The 20,696-nt window shown below is 49.1% G+C and overlaps 1 long non-coding RNA gene across 1 annotated transcript; it reads right to left on the reverse strand.

Annotated features, from left to right (window-relative positions):
* Window positions 1–2,363: 2,363 nt before the first annotated feature.
* On the reverse strand, window positions 2,364–2,926 carry LOC125760027 (uncharacterized). The gene is made up of 2 exons (XR_007417691.1): window positions 2,552–2,926; window positions 2,364–2,497 (listed from the first exon to the last, which is right to left on the reverse strand). It is a non-coding gene; the product is annotated as an uncharacterized LOC125760027 (long non-coding RNA).
* Window positions 2,927–20,696: the final 17,770 nt, after the last annotated feature.

Consider the following 20,696-nt stretch of genomic DNA (forward strand, 5'->3'; position numbering starts at 1 on the left):
AACGTACACTGTTTGTATAATGGTTTCTCAACTTGGGGAAACGTACACTGTTTGTATGATTGCTTTTCAACTGAGCGGGAATGCCCGTTGGAAGACTGGAACTAGAAGGGTTCGCTGGCCGCGGCCCGTGCGAACGGTCGCCATGAATAAACGCTGCCTTCAACCAGACTCTGGCTCTTCCTTCGTATTGTCAGCGTGCACTCGGATCATCGAGGGGCTGTCGATACCAAACCAAACCTAACTCAGCAATTTAGCAGCGCTCTCACAGAGTGGCAGTCCTTCTGGGAGAAGCTTAAGAGGGCGATGCACGAAAACAAAGCACTCTCTAACTCTGAGAAATTTCTGTACGTGCGACTGTCACTTACTGGAAAGGCTGCATCGGCCATAAACAGTATCCAGGTGATGGGAGCAAATTACACCACAGCCATCGAGCTCCTCAAAGAGCGCTTTGGTCGATGAGACATGCTGATACAAGAACATCTGACTCAGTTACTCGAGTTGCCACCGGTACGAAACGAGAATGAGGCTATCGGCCTACGTCAACTCTACGACCATCTGCAGCGCAGCATAGCCGTTCTTTCAACGCTCAAAGTCAAAACAGATGGCTGCGGTGCCCTGCTCTGCTCCAGACTCTTGCAAATGCTGCGAGTGGAACTAGTAATCAACTACCACAAGGGACTCTCCGCTGCCAGCAAGGAAGAGGGGTTCGGCATCGAGAGTTTATGAGCTTTTCTCAAGACCGAAGTGGACAGTCGAGAGGAGGCACTGCAGACAGGCCATAGCGAAGTAAAAGGATCCAGCTCAAAACATCGAGATAAGGAAAAGAGCAAAACACCAAAAGGATCAGCAGCTTCGCTCTTCTCTGCAGGAAAATTGGAGCAGATCGATTCACGCGCATTTTGTGATGCAAGAATCACACTACTCAACGAGTGTCTGGCACAAATGTCACTCGATGAAAAGAAGAGACGACTCACTGCTGCTGGTCGCTGCTTCCGGTGCGACATAAAGGTACACATGTCAAAACGATACTGCAACAAAAGGCTAAGTTGCAAGCACTGCAGCAGAAGACACCTGACACGAATGTGTGACCCCACCTGTAGGCAAGCTGAGAACAACACAATTGCAGAAATGCACTCTTCAGTGGAACAGAAGTTGAGAAATGTGCCTACCATGTGCTGCTACAAGCGGCTAAGTATGAGCAGAAGGACGAAGGGAGAGCTCTGATGTGCCTTCTCTTCGACGGATGTAGCCATCGAAGTTTCGTCACAAAGAAGCTTTCCCGCGAACTGAAACTAGAGTTGATCGGTGAAGAGGATGTCACAATCTACCCATTCAGATGATCAGGCAACATTATTAAAGAAAAACATAGAAGAGTGAAGTGTAAGCTATATATGTGTTGCCTCTTCAATAAACTTCCAGTTGCGAGTGTGTGCCTGTGTCGTCATTTTCTTTATGTCCCTGTTTTGTATTGCACCTCCCGTTTTTGCTCTTAAGTGAAGACTTGGCTAAGAAGTCAGTCAATGACATGGCTATCTGTCAGTATCTGGACCAAGGATTCACAGAACAACTTCCATTGGAGGAAATCAACAACAACGAAAACAGAGTTTACTATATGCCTCACCGTGCTGTCTTCAGACCTGATAGCCTTTCAACCAAGATTAGGACCGTATTTGATGCATCATCTAGCACCACAGGATGTATATCCCTGAATGAAGCCCTGGAACCAGGACCACACTTTAACCCAGACTTACTAAAAATGTTACTTAACTTCAGAATTCAGGTCCCAGGTCCCAGACCAGGACGGGAAGAACGATACTACAACGCATCGGAATCAACGCGCCAGCGACGACCCCGAGGTAGCAAAGCAGCTACCCTGGGACGTTCTCCAAATACTGAGGGTACCACTCTTACCGAAGCACATGCATCCGCAAGTACACCAAGACAGAAGAATGGCGAGAGCCACGGCCCTCACAAAGGGTTACGCCAACGATCCGTGCGCGTACTACGTGGACGTGGCGAAGTATCCCCACCGGCCAAACGCGTACGCAGCAGCAGTCATCGCTGCAGACACCGGAGTACTCACAACGTCCGGAAGCATACGGTGAAAGTCGCCCACGCAAGCTGAGGAGTTTGCAATCGCACTGGCACTAGCGATCCCGGATTGCCGCACGGTCCTCAGCGACTCGAAGCCGGCAATAGTCAACTTTGCTACAAACAACGTCCATGGAACCACTGCAAGAGTATGTTCAACGATAGCAAGACCGGAAACCAACGTCACCGTCAAGTGGTTCCCTGCGCACGCCGGGGAGCTGGACGCGGGCCCTGAACCACAACGAGGAGGCAGATACGGAAGCACACGCGCTAACTAGCCGCGGGTCTCCGTCAACGCATTCCTCGGAGCCACAACGACCTGATGCCGAAGACGAAGAGTATTCCATCACAACCTACGGCGACGTTCTGCAGTGGTACAGAACGAGCAGACGCCTCTACCCACCGCCTCACCGAGACCTACAATGCAGTGAAGCAGCCACACTACGGCAGTTGCAAGTACAAGCCATATGGACCCCCGTCTGGGCAAAGCACGTTTGCCCGGAGGTATACACCACGGATATATGCCAACACTGCAAGAAGGCGCAAGCCACCCAGAGACACCTCCTCTGGGACTGTGCGCCACCGCCGGGTAACCAAGAAGAAGCAATGCCAACTGCCATCAGCAGCAAGATCATCAGCCGAGAGCCAGGCAACCAAAGAGACGTGGTCCAGCACGTGCTTAGCAACCTGGAACGCCAGCGGCTGAAAGCGGCGCCCCCACGGGTTTGACGAGAGTAGGTTGCTGCTCTGGGACAGTCGAGCACGCTAGTGTCTCGCTTTAATTCCCCTACCCCTTCCCCCCTTTATGCCGGATCGTCAATAAAGTTGTTTCACTCACTCAGGCAGTTGGAAACATGGGTGCGGCTGGTGGACTTAATTTACACAGCCCAGAAACTTTATTTGCCTTGTTTCGTGCTTGTGTCTGATCACACCGTCAACAGCACAAGTGCAGCTGTTGTGAATGCATCTAGTCGCCAGTTAATAGGAATCGAAAGTAAATCGGACAAGAGTACTTTATCTGCCGCACAGTCATCTCCTCAAAAATAGCACTTTTTTAAATTTCGTTGCCTGTTACCTGAAAATAGTAGTGATGAATTGCATATACTTTCAGGCCCGGGGAAACAGCCATGGGTGCCAAGCAACCGCAGCAAGGTCTGCCTGCAGCTTGCATTTCAAGCCAGCAGATTACAGGGAAGGTTTGAACATGATGAAGTTGAAACTAGATGCCATCCTTTCAGTATTTCTGAGCTACCCAGCCTACCTGCAAAAACCACTTCAAAAGAAGCAAAAGGCTGTCAAAAGATGTGCTGAACCAGGACTGTCAGCGAACAAGCCTCGTAGAGAAGCCAAGAAAAATAGCCAGGCTTTTTGCATCATTTTTCTCCATCTGTAGCACACCCAAATTTTGTCTAATATGTGCTTCATCACCTATCTCGTAAACCAGTGGACATAAATAAAAATGAGGTGCTTAATATTCCAGACTAGACACCTCCAACCTCGATGGCTCCCAATCCGAAGGAACTGTCACCAGACAGGCATCGATGTGGCTGACAGCAGTCCGACCAACCAAGGTGCTAAAATGCTGATGGGGTCTCAGTTGGCACCTTCACAAGCCCAATTCACAAGCAACGCAAGCGGAGGTTTCTGTTAGTGAACTTCCCTCTACACTTCACTTTTTGCCATCACCTAAATCTGCTGGCTGGTTGGCTGAGACTTGTGAGATGCCTGAGCTTAGCAAGAGTATGCAAAACTGTAGAGGGCGCGTAGAAAATAATAACTGACTAGTCGTGCCCTCATGCTTATGTAAGGAGTGGTGGAGAATAAAGAGGGGCTTTTGGAACGCGACTCTGGAGTGCACGGGTCTCTTGCGAAGCGCTGCGCTGACGGCGCGTTCTAGGGCATTGCCCTTGCTAGCAGAGCATCTCGGCAAAAACTTCACGAGTCAACCAAAAGCAACCAGACGATATGGCATTTAGACGAGGCTTACTTCAGCATGTATGAGAAAGCTTCTGAGGAAAGAGAAAAACAACCTCGCACAAAAATTCAAAGGCTCTAGGGGAAGCAGGGAAAGTTGCAAGAAGAGATCTCCACTCTGACACATCGAGCAAAGCCTTGATAAAAAAATATATATATGTATATCACAGTTCTCCAGGTGAGAACGAATTTTTATTTGAGCATTCCTTAGAAAACATCTCATTGCATGTATATGTCATACTTGCAGGGAAGGGTGGAAGAGAACGATGGAAAAGCTCTCTTCCTTGAAGAGCAACTTGCTTTCCTGAGCAGGAAAAAAAGGCCAGAGGCGCGAAGGGACAATACGAAAATGTGTTCTTTGGCATGAGAAGTCACCAACTGGTTACCGCCTTTTTAGAGAGACTGCTGTGTGTCGCTACTAAGTCGCTCTACCCACAAGCGTTACATTGGCGCATGTACCAGAGAGGTAGTGTCTTCTTAATAAAGCAGCACCTTCATGCAGAGGTGAAACTGCATTCAAAGGAGGTAAATTTTACTGCATTTTTTTTTGCCTTCAGAACAAAGTATTGGAGCCATCTCCTGGCGATTATTGCAGGCACGCTGTGGGTCCCTGGTAATGGACGAGATGTCATTGAAGCAAGCTGCAGTATACCAAAAACATTCTGATGCCGTGCACGGATTGGTAGAACTTGGGGGCGCTAAGTGGATTATGGCTTGGAGCTATAACTGGTGACTCATCTGCTCTGTTTTGTCTTTGTTAGGACTGTCTACCCACTATAGGTATGTGGGGTGTTTGGTTACTCTTTGTGTGTCCATACGGACTTCTGCAGATTTTTTGTTCAATCCCTTAAAAGAATAGCTTTTCCTTCACTTAACACAGCGTGCTTTTACAATAGTAGGCTCCCTGTACGATATTACTTTACCAAAGGTTTGACAGGAGTGCAGCTTGAACGTGTTTCTTTTAAAGTAATAAGATCAGTTGAAGAAGCGGGCTTTCAGGAGGTGGTGAGGTTAGTTGCCATTATCCACAGCACTAACTGCAAGCCTATTGCCAGCTTGTCTGGAGGCCAAATACGCCCTGTTGTCCCGTGAGTAATCGCTAAACCCCATTTTAAATGCTAAGCATTTCTTAGCGAACTTCTGCGACTTTGAGCGTATCTATCTATTTATCTGTCTATCTATCTATCTAGCCGCCTACGACTTTGGGCTCTCCTGGCCGTTTCGTTAATGGGATGTGCACCAAAATTGGTGTGACATAACATGACCGTATTACGAACATAAACGACAGGTCATAACATAAAAATCATGACATGCATGTCATGAACAGCATGATTTACAAACCAGGGCCTTGCGGCTCTTGCGGCCGTTCCGTTAATTTCATATATACCAAAATTGGTATGGCGTGACAACAGTACGTGACGAACATAATGATAGGCCCTAACATGCAAATTATGACACGCATGTCATGTGCAGCATGCTTTACATGACATGGTCTTGGGGCGCTCGCGGCCGTTTAAATGGATGGTACGACGAGACATTTCTGTATGACGAACATACCTGACATGTGGTAACATGAAAATCATGGCATATTGCATGTCATGTAATGCCATGATTTACATGCCACGCTCATGACGCACTCGCGGCCGTTTCGCTCGATTTATAAACACCAAAATTGGTATTGCTCGTCGATACTGTATGCTGAACGTAAATAAGAGGTGAAAATCATGACATGCAAGCATGTGAGACATGATTTACATGCCGCGCTCATGGTGCCCTCGCAGCCGTATCGCTCGCTTGATGTACACCAAAATTGGTGCTGCGCGCCGAGACTGTGTGATGAACGTAAATCAGAGGTGGTACCATGACAATCATGCCATGCATGTCATGTAGGGCATTATTTACATGCCACAATCAAGGTACGCTCGCGGCCGTTTCGCTAGCTTGACATGCACCAAAACTAGTGTTGCGTGACGTGACTGTATGACGATCATTAATGACAGGTGGTAACATGACAATCATGACATGCATGTCATGTAGGTCATGATTTACATGCCACAATCATGGTGCGCTCGCGGCCGTTTCGCTAGCTTGACATGCACCAGAACTGGTATTGCGTGACGTGACTGTATGACGAACATAATATGACAGGTGGTAACATGAAAATCATGATGCGCATGTCATGTGGCACGCTCATGTCGAGCTCGCGGCCGTTTCGCTAGCTCTATGTACACCAGAATTCGAATTGAATGACGGTCCCGTATACCGCACATAAATGGAATGTCCTAAAATGCAACTCGTGGTATGCATGTCATGTTCGACATGCTTACATGGCTCTGTGTTGTTGCGCTTCCGGTCGTTCTGCTGACTGGATATATTCCGCAATCGGTGTGTATGCCGAACGAGAATGTCAGGTCACGTCAAGTCTTAACGTGTCACGTATGAGGAACATGAATGACATGTAATGGAACAATGTCATGCCATACATGCCTCATGGCATAAGTCATGCGCTTGCCTGCGTCTTCGTGCTTGTCGTGGTCGTTTCGTTAGCTTATGTTCACCGACATTTTTCATAGTTCCGTGAACGTATTAGCTGTCGCCCTACATATGTGCCGTCAAATGTACCGTGTTACTCGGATAATGCCGCTCCGGTTCGGTTGCCCGATGACGACTTCATCTGCTTCTGTTTGCCCATTCTTTGTTGGAACTATAGGTATGTGGGTGTTTGGTTATGTCATGACTTCCATACTTAAAAGAATGCTTTTCCTTCAATTAACACCCTTTTACAATAGTAGGCTCCCTGGATATTACTTTACCAGGTTAAGTCATGCGCTTGAAGAGCGGCCTGCCATTATCCACGCACTAACTGCAAGCCTTCGTGTTGGAGGCCAAATCGTGGCGTGAGTAATCGCTAACCCCATTTTTCGTTAGCGAACTTCTGCGCTTGAGCGTATCTATCTATTTATCTGTCTATCTATCTTCACCGCCTACACTTTGGGCTTTCGTTTCATAGCACCAAAATTTCCATTGTGTGAATTGGTGCGTGCAAAATTGGTGTGACATAGCGTATTGAACATCGCAGGTCATAACTAAAAACGTATGTGCCGTCAAATGTGACAACAGTACGTGACGAACATAATTAGGCCCTACTGACACGCGCATAATGCATGACATGGTCTTGGGGCGCTCCGGTTTAAATTTACCGTGTACTCGCATAATGCCACCTGACAGGTTACGGTGCAAATGTTTACTGTTGCCTTGTGTTGTGCAATGGTGTTTAGTGCGCGATGTGCCGCCTTTGCGTGGACTATGGCCTATCCTTCAGTTGTCCGATTCTAGCAGCCACTCGATCCGTCTTTCTGTGGAGTCGACCTGCCCCGTAAGCGCACACAGCACAGGCGTCTGCTCCATTTACACAGACGTTTGCAGCGCAACGAGCCTGTGGTCACTTAAGCCGTCGCCAGAATTCGGTGCACATCCAGAGAGCGGTTGGGATGGCACTGAGGGAGGAAATAATATGTCGCATAACCGACGCAATCGACGTCCGAACATGCTGAGCGACAAAGCCGGGCACAGCGTGCGCTGGTGGTGGTATTACGTAAGTATGTCACACTTTGATCCTCACATTTCGCCGGTGTTTCCAGTCTCGTTTTACTGTGCCGCTGACGCAACGCGCAAGATCTCCGCCTCGATTCTGCCTTCGGTCCTTGCGATGGCTGCCAATTTCCATGAATTTCCATGTACGTCCACTGTGTTTCGCTGTGCAGTGCTGTGGCCGTCACGTGCCCCCCGAGTGACTCCATGTGCGGCCTATCTGAAGAGTGACTTTCTACGTTTCGTGTAACTTCCTTTATTCATGCCGCGTCCAAAGAAGGTTCCTACAATCGAAGAGCTCGAAGAACGCAAGCGGCGTTGTGCCGATAGCGCTCGCCGTCACTATGCGCTGCAGCAAGGCGAAGCATGCACCGCTCACTTGGAACAGATGCGGCGGTCGTCTCGTTCGCAACATGCGGCGCGCCAAGGCGACGTGCGCATAACTCGTTTGCAAGAGATGCGACAGTCGGCTCGTTCGCAACATGCAGAGCTGCAAGACGAAGAACGCACCGCCCGCTTGGAACGGATGTGACAGACAGCTCGTTCGCAACATGCGGAGCGACAAGGCGATGCACACGCCTTGTGCTTGGAACGAATGCGACAGTCGGCTCGTTCGCAACATGCGGCACTACAGGGAGAAGCACGCACCGCTCGTTTGCAAGGGATGCGACGGTCGACTAGTTCGCAACATGCGGCGCTACAATGGGAAACACGCACCGCTTGTTTGCAAGGGATGCGGCGCTACAAGGGGAAGCATGCACCGCTCGTTTGCAAGAGATGCGACGGTCGGCTAGTTCGCAACATGCGGCGCTGCAAGGCAAAGAACACACCGCCCGCTTGGAACGGATGCGACAGACGGCTCGTTCGCAGCGTTCTGCACAACCTGGTATTGCCCGCACCGTTGTGTCGTATGGTGGCTGCGAACAAGCATTTCAGGAAGCATTTTCTTGATAATCCTTTCGGGACGTCATGCAGCATCTGCGACCACCTCTGGTTCGCGTCGGACGTGTCAAAAATTATAGATCGCTTCGTTCCCATCCTCGCGCCTCACTTTATCAATGAAGATGTACACAACTTTCGGGTGTGTGCTACCTGCAAGGCGACTCTTTCTAAGGGAAAGATGCCCTGACTCTCCCGCTCCAACGGCTTCGTCTACCCGCCCAAGCCGGCACATCTGCCTCCACTCAACGAGATCAGCGAGCGCCTGGTATCGCCCCGCATACCATTTATGCGAATCCGCTGCCTCATACACGGCGGACAGTTCGGAATTGTTGGCCAAGTGGTGAATGTGCCTGTGGAAGTGGATAGGATGGTCCAGTCACTTCCACGTGTGGTGTCGGATGATATGGGCATCTTTGTGAACCTAAAAAAGATGAAGGCGCTAAAGTCAGTGTATGTATCGGGTGTGGTGCGTAAGGCGGAATTGAAGATGTGGCTCGACTACTTGTGCAGTGGCCCGCTTTACATGCGTTATCACATGTCGGTCCCGGAGGGGGCCATTGATCAGTGTCTTACGATCTGGCCAACGCAGATGAAATGGAGACGGCATAGGGCCTGGAGGACTGACGCCGCCATGATTGATGATCCAGTGCACGCAAATCGGCTCCTGACGCTGCGCCAAGAGACAGTCATTTGGGACGACACCGCGTACCTTGACATAAGCCCCGGCGAAAATATCGTCCCACAAAGCCTTTTCTCTACGACGAGCACTGCAGAAGAGCTCTCGTTCCCGCAGATTTACTTCGGGCACCCCTGCCGCATCAGCGCCGACATACACCCAACAGTTTTCGACTTGGCGACTAGTGAAATTCGACGCACCGACCGGCGTGGTGTCGTGCCCTCCCACGTTCTGTATATGGCGATGAAAGTCCTTCAGTTCCGCATACGCACAGGGCTTGCCGTCACTTTCAGAAACTGCCAGGCGACTGAGAATATCATGAAGAAGCTATTAGAAGACCTACAGCTTCATCGAGGAGTGCATCAGCTCAGACTTTGCATTCTTTAGGGGCATACCAAACTCCGTGTATTACTGGGCGCAGAGGAAAAGAGATGTCTTCGCGATGATTCCGGCAGCTTGGAAAGCCTACACTCTTTATGACCCTCAGTATGTCCAAGCTGCACAATGAGCACCTTCTGCAACTCATAGAGAAACTCAAGGAGCCGGTCGAGGGCACCGCCGCAAAGTCGAGGACATGCACTCGTTGTACAAGGCTAGCCTTGTCAATAATGACCCAGTAGTTTACGCCCTCTTCTTCGACAAACTCGTCCGTGTCATCATGATGGTGCTGCAGAACACTAAGATATCACACTTAGGCAATCACCACGTTGTGGACTACTTTAAGCGAATAGAATTCCAGCAGAGGGGAAGCGTACACGCACACCTTCTCATCTGGGTCAACGAGGCACCTCAGGAGGACTTGAGTGACGATATGCCTTGTTCGGTTGTCTTGGTCAACTGTCTAATGAGCCTGGATATCAGCCTCCTTGAGCGCGAGTGTTGCCAGATACACCAGCACACCTTTACGTGCTACAAGCACGACAAAACTAGGAAAGTGTGCCTGGTTTAACGCTCCCTTCGGGCCAATGAGTGAGACACACATTCTCACTCCCACTCTCAAGCATGCAGGAAACCGCTGGAACTCATGGCCCTGCGCGAAAAGTATAAGAGCATGCACTGCAAATTGCAAGAAGTGCATGTACGCATCAATTGACGAGTTTTGGCAAAACAATGGCATCGCCACAGAAGAAGAATACATCCGGGTGCTCAAGGCAGGCATCAGCCGCCCCACAGTCTTTGTCAAGAGAGAGCCCCACCAGCGATTCCTGAATGCCTTTCATCCGTGGATAGCATCAGCCCTAAATTCCACCATGGACCTTCAGCTGATTGTGGATGCCTATTCGTGCGCGGCGTATGTTGTGCACTACGTCAAGTCCAACCGCGGATTCTCAAACCTTCACACCGCACTGGCAGACATCGAGAAGCACCACCCAAACCTCGCTCTCGGCAAGCTTGTAACTGAGCTCGGGTTCGTGAGCTTAACTGGGTAGAAATGAGCACCCAAGAAGCTGCGTGGATCCTCCTTCGTCTTGGCATGTCTGATTCCAGCCGGCAAATCGCCTTCATACCCACCATGCACCCCGACGAGCGAGTGCGCGTCCGCAAGCAACAGCGAGAACTCCAAGACGAAGACGACGACTCCACTGATGTTTGGAAGCTCAACGTGGTGCAGAAGTACGAGGATCGCCCCGAAGAAATGGCCGACGTGTGCCTAGCGGACTTTGTCGCGCATTACACATACAACCATCAGCTGTGGCGAGTACCGACGCCTCAAGGTGCCCAGGATCATCCGATACCGTTCCTACAGAAGAGACGACACGGACGATTTCATGAGAGAAATGGTCACACTCTTCCACCCATTCCGGCGCGAAAGCATCAATGTGTTGGACAATATCAGGTCTCTCTACGAGACCCACCTCGACCAAATTGTGGCGAAAAAGACGCAGTTCGAGGAGAACATTTCTGGGGAGGACCTCGAACAGATGTGCCGCGAGCTTCTGCAACAAAACGTCATCGAACACCAACAGCAAGAACAGGTTGTGGTATGGGAAGAAAGCGTTCTGTCAGTGGACCGAGCCGAAAATGTCGACATCGCGCACGCTACTTCTGCATGTGGTGCAGGAAACACGTGTAGTGCGGTGAGGACCAGAGAGGACGTTATGAGTGCCAAGGACTCCTGTGTCGCCATGCGCCTCACAAACCACGAGCAACGCTCACTACTGCTAGCAGTCATTCATCGCTCGCAGCTGCCAGATAGGAAACCCATCCGAGTCTTCCTCACGGGGCCAGCGGGATGCGGCAAGACATTTACTGTTAACCTCTTAAAGGACACCTACAACTGGCTCTATACTAGCCCAGGTTCCGCAAGCAACACTTATGTCACTATGGCAACAACTGGGAAGGCCGCCACTGCTATCGGGGGCGTCACCGTGCACTCAGCGCTCAAGATAACCATGAAGAAGGATGATGGAGGCTTGCGTCACAGCGATCTGAATACCTACCGATGTGTCTTCAGGGATGTCAAGGCAATATTAGTGGATGAGGTCAGCATGATGGGCTCCGAGGTGCTGGTCAAAATGAACGACCGGCTGCGTCAGATCACGCAGAACTTTCATGAACCCTACGGAGGCCTCGACGTCTACATGTGTGGCGACCTCCGCCAGTTGCCTCCCATCAAGGCCACTGAGGTGTACAGGCACAGCACGAGACAAGTGAGGGAGCTGAAGATGGAACATCCCTGGAAGACTCTCGACTACCATCCGCTCGTCTGCGTTGTCCGCCAAAACGATGCAATCTTCTCGTCATTTCTTACGAGATTGGGCGATGGCCTCATGTTGAGCGAGGATGACGTCAGGATGATGGAGAGCCGCTTTGTGACACTCGAGGAAGCCGCCACAAAGTGCCCTAACGGCATCAGGCTATTCTACAGCAACGCGGACGTCGACCGCTACAACACCCATTGCCTCAAGGATGCGGACGACGTTTTATGCCATCCCGCCTGCGATAAGATCACTGGCTACAAGAATGAGCAAGCGTATAGAGATACCCTGTCAAAGGTGGCCAAGATGAACACAAGCGACATGGGGGGCCTTCTGGTCTCAATTTGTCTGAGCGTCGGCAAGCCCTATATGATCACGGCCAACATCGACGTCAGCGATGGCCTCGTTAATGGAAATATGGGCACCTTACGGTACATCGAGCATGACGAACACGCCAACCTCGTGCGCCTGTGGCTGGAATTTCCAACATCTGCAGTAGGCATCGTCGCTCGAGCTAGGATGAAACACGTCACGGCCGCAAACCCCTCCATACAATCGCAATGGGTTCCCATGGGACTGCGAACCACCACCACCACGATCTACGCAAGGCTAAGCATCTGCTGCAAGAGGACACAGTTTACCCTCGCGCAAGCCAACGCGATAACTATACACAAGTTGCAAGGGGCCGCGTACGCTCGAGGTAGTCTACGAATACGACAGGCCAGCCTAGACGGCTTATACCTCACCAACGCAAAGTGTGATTTCAGGTTTCATCACGTGCGTGGCTCCACCAACAGACAACTTGCCGATAAAGTGTCCCGGCTAGCAAAAAGGCGGCTGGATACCGTCCTGGACCAGACGGATGCCTTTGTGCAGCGCCACAATCACAGGAAACACCTCACGCTCGCCGCTCTCAACATCCAGTCTCTGCACGCACACGTGCACGACCTTGAAGAAGACGCTGTGCTCAAACAAACTTGCGTGCTGGTCCTCTCTGAAAGCTGGAGCGAGGCTCCCATTTCCATCAAGGGATTCCAGTCTGTCGTCCACAGCAAGCAGCCTCATTGCAGATGCGCCGGCATCGCGCTGTGCCAACCTCCAGACGCCGAAGACACACACGCAAGCAGCCGAATCGGCGACGACTGTGTTGCGCACATAAATTACCATGACAGCGACATCGCGCTCGCCGCCATTTACCCGAGCCCCGGAGCGCAAAAGGAGTCTGTCAAAACCTTCTTATCTAAGTTCCTAGGCAATTATGCCACAACCGGAGCAACTCCTCGCTGTGATAACTCTGCCGAGAGGAACATGCCACTCATCACTGCCGGTGACTTCAATGCAGATGCGTCGAACCCAACAACGCCTGGTTCACACAGTACATGAAAGACGTTTTCGATATGCACAGGGCCTCCCATGACCTCGTGCCTACGACGAGGACCGGAGGTGTCATTGACCATTTCTTCGTAAGAGACATCTTCGATTTCCAGCAGCTTAACTATACGTCATACTTCAGCGTACATAGGCCCCTCATCGCTGCAATAACGGACGAATCTGATAACTCCTGTTCTGCAGCTGGTGCTGACTGTTCTCAGTGATATGGTGCCCTGGTTATCGAAGTGTCAACAACCCGCTCCACATATGGATGCGTATTCGTAATTTGTGTGTGCGTTCAGCGCCATCACGGACTAATACAAGAACAACATATCAGCCTACCATTGCTGGTGCTCGTAGTGCAAACGTTGGTGGCATCTTTACGCAACTATGAACAACCAGTTCTACACCCTTGCATCTTTTCTAGAAATATCAATGCGTCTAACATTTCTACGCATGGTTACCGTGCGCTACATCCATCCGCCTCCTAACGTTTCGCTGATATTAAAGTGACAGAGCACACTTCCTGACGAGTGCTTTGCATATCATTGATATGCGAAGCACGCATCAGGAAGCACGCATCAGGACTGTACATGGGATCTGCCGACTTTTTTAGCTAAAGGTTGCAAAGCCTTTTATGTTTGATAAATGTCTTTTTGTTAAAAGAAACTGTGCTGAGAGCAAATATGTACATGCGCTTTCGAGCTATCCTGGGTACATGTATATATATTGTGTGTGCTTCCTTTCACCAATAAAACTCAGTTGTGAGTCAGCGCTTGTTTGTCTACTTCCTTCCACCTTTGTCTGTTATGTGCGTCTGTCTTTGTTATTTTCACTCGCTACACTAACAGTATTCACTTATCTTTTTCAGCGACCCTCTAGATCCATATAGGCCCACTTTTCATCATGTTTGATTATTGCCATATAATCAACAACCTCAGGAATCGGTTTCCTGACACGAGAAGAATTTTCAGAAATAATGGAGTGCTGATCGTTCCAGACTACTTGAGGTGAATGAAATATTGTAGCTAATGCTTGCATTAAAAATTTATGGTGTAACTTGCATTTTGTCACAGGAGCTACAGGACATGCAAGAGAAGCTGGGGGGTGCATTCAAACTTGTGTGGTGCTTGACGAAAAAGCACCTGTGGCCGAGTAATTTTGACATGTCCGTTGCCGGGGCTGTTGGCATCTTTTCTCCACAGGTAAAGCACATAGAATCACTTATTCGTATAAATAATACACAGAAAAACAGGATATTACTCAACCCTACAATTTGACAATGGTAAACCTAGTCATAATCAAGCAGATGTAATTTTATTCTAGGTTACATCAGTCCTGAAGTTTCAAGATGAACATGGACAATGGCTTGGTGCCAGAGGATTCGAGACAGTACAGCTCATCTGCCATATAACTAACCGATACCAAGGCATGTACGAATGCAATCTTACATGGTTAGTTCAAGCCTTTGTTCTCAGGAGGGTAGTGTACTCGTTGGCCTGCCTTTTCCTCTCACGCACCTTATTTGACAGGCTTACAAATTGGCCCCTTCAACCTACCCCAACACACCTCAACCAAAATACTCCTCCACATGGGAGTCCATAACACCCTTGCAGAACTCATTGAAACTCACCGCTCAGCCCAACTCAAGCAGCTGTCCTCCGACACTGCTGGTCGACACCTTTTGACCCGCACTGGCCTCAACGCCCCTGGCTAATGTCTCTCGCTGAAAACACTCTCCCACCACGCCACATCCACCATCTCCTCACAGTACGTCCTCTCCCTAAAGATATGCACCCAGAGCCCCACCTGACTCGCAGAGCGGTCAGTGTGGATGCTCTACACAAACATTACGACACGAGACAGGACACCATCTATGTCGATGCCGCCTCTTACCTCTCATCCCCAGCCTTCACCTTAAGCCCCGTGTCCAATTCCCTGGTCCTGCATATCACTGGCTCAGTCGTCGCCACCTCCTCTATAGAGGTCGAGGAAGCCGCCATTGCCCTGGCTGTCTCCTCCATCTCTATCACACTCATATTCAGTGACCCCAAGACTCACAACTTCGCCTGTGGACGCATATTGTGCCCGGCCTCACGCCTTCTGGTTTGCATCCCCCACCCTTACGAGGCCGATCCGAATTATGCAGGTCAACCCGGAAACGAGGCCGCCCTTTCTCTAGCTATGAGGATTTGTCAGCCAAACAGGGCACACCATCAAGTGGGGAGACGCTCATAAGCGCATGGTCTCATATCAAGAAATTCCTCTTCACTATAGAGAGCAAAGGCTCCAATACCCACCACCACACAAATCTCTCACCAAACTGCAACAAGTGACATGGCGCCAGCTGCAATCACGCATTTTCCTCTCTCCTGCCCATCTAGCACTAATACACCTGGAATTTTCCTTGCCTGAGCGCACCCTTTGCGGTGCACCGAAAGCAGACTTCCATCACATTTTATACTTATGCTCTAAGCTCCAACCGCCTGCCGAGTGGCAACTCACCAACCTCGAGCGATGGGAGGCTGTGATGTCTAGCTCTGACCCAGCTCTACAACAACAGCTGACGGACTGGACTTCAGCAGTCGCTGATAAGCACCAGCTACCAGCCATTGCATGCAGCCAAGAGCCAACACAGTCCTAGAATGTAACTGCATAGGGCTCAAACGACTCAAAGTTTTTTACCACCACCATCAGTGCCTCCCCACCAATGAATTTATGGAGCTTGTGTACAAGTGGTTTGCCATCCACAACATTATAAGCACGACATTGTGGTTGAGTAGGGACCCACAGAAGATGCCCTTCCACAGCCCAGGTGATGAAAGGTATGCCAGCTGATAAACTGCTAGTGATTGCCATTTATCACACACTTAAATGTGAAAGTCTGAATGGATGCATTTTCTTTTAAATGTGTAGTTTACACATACAGTCCCCATAGACTGAAATACTACATTTTTCTTTTACTATAACGACTTTCACGAGCAACCTCTTGAGATAACTGCATTATGTGGCTACAAATTTGGCTGCTGAAGTTGTCTTGGCTCTCATGCAAGTGTTCAGAGTCAAAAGTACGTCCACTATGACATGAACTGAATGCACTGGAAGTGAAAGTATGTGCATTACTTAGCCCTACAGTTTTTGCACTTCAATCCGTGAGAACTGCAGATATTCATTTCTGATAAAATGTAAACCTGATACTTTTGCATTTGGTGCATGTGATACGCAACACTTTCTAACTGACGATATTGTACACCATTTGATCGTGCACGCTATCTTGGCTTGAAGATGAGTGCCTTGCTTACTTTCGAAGCTTGCAAAAGAATGCTTCATACAAACTGGAGTTCATCTCAAAGGAAACCTATGAGGCCTTCAGGATAACGACATTGTCGACTGTCCTTTGCACCAGACACCTACTTGGCCCTGGATTTCATCGTGTTAAACTGCCAAAGTTTTCTAGTGGTGATGTGGAATGTTTATTTGCAACTATACGGCAGCTGAGCGGACCTAACGATCAAAGTGACGCCTATTCAGCCCTATCATCACTTCGAAAAAATTTGGTCACAGGTTGCATCCATTCATCCCCAAGCGGCAATGTGCGCAGTGTCATAGGCTCCATTGGGGAGGCAACAATACATGACCCTTGGCCTGCATCAAGAGGGAATCAAGATGCCTCTGCTTCCTTACCTGACTGCACTGGAGCGCTACCCTTGTATGTTTGCATCATTTTACTACTTATTTATGTTCATTATTCAAACAGGTTTCAGTAATGAAACACACATATCATGAAGACAAAGAAGTGGATCCAAACATTTTGGAAAGCTAACTTCGATGCAGCTACGTGAAAATGAGAACTTAAATATGGCAGGAACAAGTCTTCTGTCACTGCAGTTTTTTGGTGAACTCAGTGGCTGCTGTTAAGCACATTGGCAAACTAGCCCACTTTTGTATGCTGCCACTTTTACCGTAAAGGGAACCTGCCTTGTATTACGGTTTCACATGTTGCTACTGAATCCTTCATTTTAATCAGTGCCATTATTCCTATCCCTTCTTCATGCTTCCAGGCCCCCCCACAACACAAAGTTTGCGAACAAGCACTTTGGAAGTTGATTGCTGGCTTCCTTGTGGGGCTGCTCAAGATAATATCTGCTGTCAAGGCTGCTTGCTGAAGATACAATCAGCGAAGTCGAGCTTTGCCACTACTGGGCTGACTGCAGGGGTTGACAGGGGTGGACTTTCCTATCCCACATTTTCATTTGTTGGGTTCATGAGTGCTGTGTATCTGTATGTGGCGTGCTCCAGTAGATGGCGCCACTGCCTCAGCAGAATGTGGTGCACATTCCGATAGATGAGGGCACCGTCGCATACACGGGGACTCTCAGACTAGGGTGGATAGAATGTGGAGTTGCTGATGAGCGCGGTGCTTTTGCTTAGCTGGAGAGGGTCCCACGCCTCTAGGGGTGCTGAGGGCAGGGATGTGGGTAGTGACCGGCGCACTTCGCAGGGTTTTCTTCAGGTGCGCTGATTTTCTTCGCAAGCAGTCGCTGCTTTACAAGTATGTTGTCAATTGGTGTTTGCGCTGGGTCCCGCTGAAACGCTCGAAGATGTCAACGACAAAAAAGAAGACCCAGCGTTGGTGCTTTGCGTCTGGGTGCAACACTGGATATTATGAATAGTCAGCAGTGAAGGTTTCCCAGTTTCGAGCTCCCATGTGCAGGGAGCTATTCAACAAATGGACCCACGCTATTCCAAGAGCCAACAAACAGCTTGACGAGAACTGTGCAGTGTGCGAGAAGCACTTCGGCACGAGGTATGTGGCAAAGCATTCAAGGCATGGTGTTTCGCACTCTTGTGCAGAGGACCAATTTCACTTACTTGCATCCCTCGTGTCGCATGCTGCATAACAACATAACCAATTTGCTGCCTTTCTTTTTTGACAGGTTTATCGAGCGGGCGTTCAAACATAAGATAAATGGGAAAGAAGTATACACGTGCTGCGTGCTGTACAGACCCTAACAAACGACGCCATGGCAATGATTTTTCCCAAGTTGCCTAAATAATTCACGAAAGCTCTGCCCAAGGAGAGAAAGAGATGGAAAAGCATAGCCGAAAGCACTGTTCCAGGTAAAAGAATCAGTGTGAACCACGAGACTGCAGAAGCAAAATCAGTGACAGACCATGACGCGATCATTTCACAACAGAACATCATGTTGACTGAACAGCTGCACTCATTAGGCATTGTGCTGCGCCGTCCTAGCGAGCTGTGGTCGATGCAGACGTTCAATCAAATGAACGCATTATCCTACCAGACCGCTAAATTGGCGAGGGATGCAACACCTCCTGTTGTTCACAACAAGATGGTGGTGTTTGAAATTGAGCAAGGAGCATCTGCACAGTGCAGCATCTTCCTCAACGGGCTCCTGTTAAAAAACAGTGACTTTCAGTCACAGAACCAAGTGCAGGATCTGCTCATATGCGCAGACAGTTTAACGCCCTGTGTAGGAATTGAGAAAATGGGGGAGTTCCAACCATTAGATTTGGAAAACACGACGAAGCTTTCTCAAAACAGCGTCTTCTCCCTTGCGATGGGGCTTCATCGCCTCACTACAAGGTATTATTTATAGATATAGTTTCCCAAACCCTGCCCTAAAATATTTTATTTGAGTCTAAAGATGTCTGCACCTGCTTTGGTTAGACTTATCCACCAATTATGGTACACTTTACAGATGGCTCATCCGGAACGTTGCACTGCATGCAGAAAATGCAGAAACCTTCTGAAGGCTTGTCTGCCCCGTTTGAAAAAAAAAAAAATATTAAGCGACAACTAGCAAGAATAGCTGCGCAATGACTCAAATGGACAGTTCGTACGTTGAAGAAAAAGAAAATCAAGCTGCTAACCTTGCAGGGTGCCCCGAACAAGGTGCGAGAAAGGCTTCACAAATCAGAGCATCTGTGTTTCAGGAAAAGGTACACTCTCCTATTTAGTTGTAATAGGCTCATTGCAAATAGCTTCTTTTCTCAGCTGAAGCTTCTTCAAAAAAAGGCAACAGGCCGCAGCGCAGGCTTGTTTTGACGTCGCTAAACGGAGGTCATTGCGCAGGATATCACTACAATAAAGAATGACTCCTTGAGTGCATCATCCTCAGAATGAAAAGCACACAGCTCTATGAGCACCTCAGAGCACAAAAAATTCTTGTACTGCGAAGTCATGCTGGCCTCCAAAAATACATCAAGGTATGTGACTATGTATGCAGTACCATAGAGATGGTTCCTAATGTTAATTTGTTCACAGGGATTCACTGCTGCTTATGGATTTAATACCAAGCTCTTGAGCTGTCTGAAGGCCAAAGTTAAAGGACATGGATGAAACAAAGCATGTACTGTGTGTGACAGAAGAGTTCATCCTCAAAAGAGGTCTTCCTCAAGCCACCATTACGGATCGAGGCAGTTACTTCACTTCAAGAGCTTTCAAGGTGTTCTGTGCAACACGAGGCACTCGACAGATTCCGAACTCAACACGCCACCCTCAGGCTAATGAACAAGCGGAACGAGTGAATCGTACTGTGTTGCCCGGCATCACCATGGCAATGAAAGACCCAGGGCATTGTGATTGGGATGTTAATCGCAAGTGTGTTGAGTTCAGCTTAAACAACGCTGCGAGCAAGAGCATGGGAAAGACCTCTAACGAAATGCTACATGGTTACAAGCCCGTCTTTTCAAAGGTTAGCCCTGCAAGAGGCGAAAATGGATGATGAAGACGCTTGGAAGGACCCAAGTGTGCTCAGAAAAACTGCGCGACAGCTCTTACTGGAAGAACAACTAAAAAGTAAGCAAGCATACGATGACAGGCATTACCCTGCAAGGATTTTTGATGTGGCCAAAGTGGTATTTCTGAAGGCAGCGCCCCAACACACGGGAAACCCAACTACTAAAAAACAACCCAAGTACCGAGCCCCTCAGTGATAACCAGTGTTGCCTGCCGATATGTACAGAGTGGCAGAGCTCAACAGAAACACTGGGTGTAGGCAAGCAACAACAGCACGGGTTTCGCAATTGAAGGTGAGGTCGACAAGTAAAACAGCTCACCTAGAAGACGGAAGATAATCCAAGAACCAACTGGACCAGGATCAGTGTGACGAGCCTTTCGCAGTTAGACGCCCACGCAGGCGACAGGTATACCTGCCAGACTATATGCGACTGCGTGCCATGAAACAGCTACAATTTTTTTTAATTCTGCAATAATCTTAACAAGGACGCTAAGATTTCAGGACAGCCAAGTGTTGGCTATTTTGCCAGCAGGTCGCTAGCATCACCTACCCTGTGCACCATGATCAGCGAAGAGCAGCCCGAGATGA

This window comes from Rhipicephalus sanguineus, chromosome 10, assembly GCF_013339695.2.
Source record: "Rhipicephalus sanguineus isolate Rsan-2018 chromosome 10, BIME_Rsan_1.4, whole genome shotgun sequence".
Taxonomy (NCBI): Eukaryota; Metazoa; Arthropoda; class Arachnida; order Ixodida; family Ixodidae; genus Rhipicephalus; species Rhipicephalus sanguineus.